This window comes from Microtus ochrogaster, chromosome X (assembly GCF_000317375.1).
Source record: "Microtus ochrogaster isolate Prairie Vole_2 chromosome X, MicOch1.0, whole genome shotgun sequence".
Taxonomy (NCBI): domain Eukaryota; kingdom Metazoa; phylum Chordata; class Mammalia; order Rodentia; family Cricetidae; genus Microtus; species Microtus ochrogaster.
In genome coordinates, this window is record NC_022026.1 from 22,772,467 (window position 1) to 22,777,696 (window position 5,230).

At 45.5% G+C, this 5,230-nt stretch overlaps 1 non-coding gene across 1 annotated transcript; it reads left to right on the forward strand.

The window, feature by feature from the left end:
- Nucleotides 1–4,688: 4,688 nt before the first annotated feature.
- LOC113457475 lies at nucleotides 4,689–4,804 on the forward strand. The gene has a single exon (XR_003378035.1). It is a non-coding gene; the product is annotated as a small nucleolar RNA SNORA72 (small nucleolar RNA).
- The last annotated feature ends 426 nt before the right edge of the window (nucleotides 4,805–5,230 follow it).

The window sequence follows — 5,230 nt, forward strand, 5'->3', positions numbered from 1 at the left end:
AGAAACAAGCAAAAAGCTCAGCAAAATGGTAGCTTGAGAAATGCGATCTCTACTTTGATGTGAATCTCCTTGGCACTGTCTTCAGCTTATTTATCCTGATACAAGCCACTGGAAATTCAGAACATTATTTGACTCTGCCCGTCATGATGGCACATGCCTGCAATTCCAGCACTCGGGAGGCAGGGGTAAGAGATTGCTGCAAGCTCCTGGCAGCCTGCTTTATGTAATAAGTCCTTGCCTCAAACAAAAAAATGGCTAGTGTGCTCCTGCTTACAGAGCGACAATAGTCACAATTGCCACCATCACCATGATGTCTTCCCTTTCTTTTTTTTGTTTTTTTTTTGTTTTTTTGTTTTTCGAGACAGGGTTTCTCTGTGGTTTTGGAGCCTGTCCTGGAACTAGCTTTTGTAGACCAGGCTGGTCTCGAACTCACAGAGATCTGCCTGCCTCTGCCTCCCAAGTGCTGGGATTAAAGGCGTGCGCCACCACCACCTGGCTGATGTCTTCCCTTTTATATCCTCCTGCCATCTGCTTGCAACATCAAGGGGCCTTTGACATAGTCGTTGCAAGTTTGTATATGCATATGTAAAAAGTCTGTGATCTTGATAATGGGTATTTTCTTTTTTAAAGACTTGCTCTCTTTTTATTTCTGTGCTTGTGTGTGGATGTAAGTGCAGGTGCCCATGGAGGCCATGGTTCCCCTGCTGGAGGTATAGGCAACTAGTAGTGAGCTACCTGGGTGCTTGGAAATGAACCCGGGTCCCTGCAAGAGCAGTCAAGTGCTCTTAATTGCTGAGCCATCTCTTCAGTCACAACAATGGATATTTCTCTTATAAAAATGAGGTTATTTCTTTTATATACACACATGAAATAGCCTGCAGCCTGACTTCCTCAGCTGACCATACTGCAGTGGATGAACTCTGGGTCATTATATACCAAGTTAACCCACACTTTTCTGTGGGGTACAGCTCTTTGTTCCTCTTTTTTCAAACTCACTATATTGCATTTAAAGTGGCTTCCCAGCAAATGGCATATTTGGCTGGTGATTTTTTTTAATTTAATCTATCAATTCTGTATTTTAATTTTGCATTTGCATTGAGGTAATCATATTGGTTGCTGAGACAAGAGCCATTAAATGATAAATATTTATCCTGTCACACTTCTGGAGCCTGAGTTGTGTGCAGGGCTGTGCTCTGCCCAGAACCTCTGAAGGGAGGACCTTTCTTTGCCTGGTCCCTGCTTCTGGTGGGGTAGCCCCAGGCGTTCCCCTACTCGCAGCGGCTTAATTGCAGTCTCTGTCCTGTGCACACGGGCTGCCTCTCCTCTGCACGTCTTCACATGGTACGCTCCTGGCATTTTCATACTCATTTCCTGTTTGTTTCTTCTGCTTCCTGTGGATTTTTATTTTATACAGGGGCTTACTATATAACCCAAGATGGCCTCAAACTTGAGAACCTTCTGCAACTTCCTCCCAAGTGCTGGATTCCAGGCATCTATCACTCCATCTCGCCTATTTATGATGGTTTTTAATTTGAAGTTTAAATGAATTATTGGTGTGTAGGTGATAGGGTGCTGGAGTGAAGGTACATGCAAGCCACAGGCCAGAGGACAGCTTTCTCCAGAGGCTAGCAGTGGTTGTCCTAAGTCGTGTTCACTCTCCACCTTATTCCCTTACACAGGGTCTCTCCCAGAACCTAGAGCGAGGCCGGAGGCCAGCGGAGGCCAGCGGAGGCCAGCGGAGGCCAGCGGAGGCCAGCAACCCTGATTCCACCACGTACAGCACCGGGGTTACAGGCCTGTACAGACTGGCCTTATCCTGGGGTGGTTTGAACTCGTGTCCTCATGCTTGTGGAACTAGCGCTTTTGCCTGCAGAACCATCATCTCCTTAGCCCTTAGGGTCCCGTAGCTTTTATCTGTTGTTTTCCATCTGTTCTGAGATGCTATCCAGAACAGCTCAGTACCGTCAGTCCCCGTGTTTCCTTGGCGCCTCTGGATTGTGACCGTTTCTCACACATTTATTTTTAAAACCTTGATGCTTTCAGTGACTTCTTGTCAGTTGGTTTGTAAAATAATGGAGTTTGTCTGATGCATTTGTCATGATTCAGCTGAGTTATGGACTTGGGGAAGACTACGTAGGAAGACAAATTTTCACCATGTCGTGTCAAGGATACTTCCTTTCAAAACACCCCAGCACCGTCAGTGTTGATCTTTCTAGGCTGGCCGAGGTAGTGCTTGCCCGACTTGACTGTCTTCATAGTAAAGTTACTCCCCCCCCAACTCGATACCAGGCTTTTGGAAGCCAGTACGTACACCTCACGTGAAGGAATAGAATCGCCACCACTTCTTTGAGGGAGGGGAATCTCTAGATATTATCAGAATGGAACTTTTGTCTCTTCTCCCTCGTGCATGTATGTGTGTATGAATGTGTTGGTCTGTCTGTCCATTGGTCTGTTCAGGACAATCATTATTTTTTTATCAGCAGGGACTCATGGGTATGCATTTTATACTTTGGGTTATAATTTCACAGCCTTTGTTTTCTTGCTCAGATCATTCCAGTTTGGCCGTGGGAGCTCTTGTTGCCGCTCTTAGCCCTTTTCACCTACCCTTCTCATTTTCTGAGGGTGCAGTTTCCTGTATTTGGGCACAGTTCTAAGTTCATCGTGTGGTCTTCTGCTGTGTTCTGACAGTTCATTTACTCCGGCGCTTGAAAAACATCCCACTTCCTTCTGTCCTGCGTGGCTGCAGGTGAGAAGCGTGCACTCGTTCAGATGGGGAGCTCTGTAAGTATTTCTCTTTGAGTTACTTCAAGACTGTGTCTTTTGTTTTGTGAAGATTCATGTCGATGTGGCTTGACATGTGTTTCCTGTAATAAAACCTTTATTGAAGATTTTTATTTATTTCTGTACCAGCTGGAGATAGGGTATCCCTGTGTAGCCCTAACTGGCCTGGATCTCAGAAACAGCTGCCTGCCTGCAGCACCACACCCAGCCCAGATTTCTTCATCTTATTTCATGTGGATCAGTGTCCTGCCCACATGTATGTATATGCCCCTGGTGCCTGTGGAGGTCACACGAGGGCCGGAGATGCTCCGGAACTGGGGTTATAGACTGTTTTGAGCCACTGTGTGGGCACTGGGAGCCAAACCCAGGTCCTTTGCCAGAACAAGTACTCTTAACCACAGAGCCATCTCTGCAGCCCCTGAAATTGACTTTAAAAAGATTATTTAACTCACTTATTTTATGTATGTGTAAACGTGTCGCTGTGAGCGTGTGCATGTGTTTGTCTGCAGACACGTGGCCAGTGTGTGGCCATGGAGGCTTCTCTTCTATCGCCCTACATTTTTCTTGGAGGTAGGGTCTCTCCTGGAACCTACAGCTCACATTCTGTCCTAGGGCTGGAATGCGGCAAGCCCCAGCGACGTTCCTGTCTCGGCTGCCTCAGAGCTGGGATTACAGGCATACTCCTAATGCTGGGCTTGTTAGATGGAATCTAAACCCCAGTCCCCCAGTCCTCATGATTGGGCAACAAGCCCTCTTCCCAACTGACCCATGTCTCAGCCCTCTCTTTGTTGTTTTGGTTTTTGAGACAGATCTCATGTAACCCAGGTTGGCTTCAGACTTACTATGAGGTCAAGGATGACTTTGAACTCCTGATCCTAGTGCCTTCACCTCCTGAGTGTTGGGATATGTTCCACCATCATCACTTTCTACATTGCTAGGGATCGACTCCAGGGCTTCCTGCAAGCTAGACAAGCTCTCTATCAGCTGAGCTACAGCTGCGGTCTCATGGGACTCTCTAGTAATTGCGTACTGTATTATAGGTGAAGATACTGCAATTTAACATCTGTGCTGTAGAAAGAAAATTACCAACAGAAAGGCAGCAGTATTGTCACTGACAAAACTTAAACTGTAGGGTCAAAGATAACATGTTATTAATTTGGACATTTCCCCAGTGATGCAGGCTGAGTTAATCATATTCCTCAATTTATAGCATAGTATTATTTGCCTTCCATTTTCTGTTGCCACAAACATATTTGTACATGGATGCTTGAGGTGAAAGTATGTGTAAGCATGTGCAAGTTTGTAAGGGATATATGTAGGCATTTTATTTAGTTAGTTAGGTTTTTTTGAGACAGTATTTCTCTGTGTAACATCCCTGGCTGTCCTGGAACTTGCTCTGTAGACCAGGCTGGTCTCAAACTCAGAGATCTGCCTGCCTCTGCCTCTGCCTCCTGAGTGCTAGGGTTAAAGGCGTGTGCCACCACTGCCTGGCATATGTATGCATTTAGACTTTAATGGGAATTACCAGATTATTTTTCGAAAAGGATACAGAGGCTCATATTTCTATCACCAGTGTAAAAATGCCTGTCTCCATGAATCTTCCCCCAATGCCGGATATTATCATTTTCATTAAATTAGTGAGGAGCACTGCGGTATTGCTTTATTTCTATTTCCTTAGTAGGACAGATGTCCACACCTTTGGCAACTTTCTTCTGTAGATGACCTTGTTCAGAACTGATTTAGAAACACACTGAGTTTACGGTAATTATAGGCTAAAGAAGCTCATGTGAGGATGGGGCCAAGGAAATCATGGTGACTGAAGAGATAAGGGCAGTTAAAGGGAAGGCAGACACTGCACACCGAAAGGCTTGAACTCATTTGAAACACCAGCTGCAAAACAAACCCCCTCGTTCTTTTCAGCTGCTAGGCTTCTGGGCAGGCTAAACACTGACCGTGCTTCATGGATGTGTCCCCAGACCTAATTGTTTCCCTAGGTATGGTATTATAAACTCAGGTGATGACCCGGGTCTGATTTACTATATGACCATCTGCTGCGGTCATATGATGGCGAACATCTCAGTATCATTAAGCAATCACGAGAAGCGTGACAGTGCAGCTGCTGCGATCACTTGCCTAGAATCGGTTGTCCCGACTAAGGAATGTGTAGCCACTGTAGGGAAACGTGAATCCAGTTGCAGGTGAGGGAATTGTAAAATGACTGTTTTTCTTTTTCCGAGGTGATTCTGATATCAGAAGCACGCCAGAACAGATTGCTAAAAGGTAAACCATGTGAAAGTGTTAATTTGCTTGGAGAAAACTTTCCAGGGCTTGTTAAAGAAGTAAAGGAGAAAGAGGGAGAGCATGCTTTGATAAGAGAGCTCTGGAGGGGACGCTGTTTACACAAACAAAACGAAACAAAACAAAACAAACCAGGGCCAGGCACACCCCC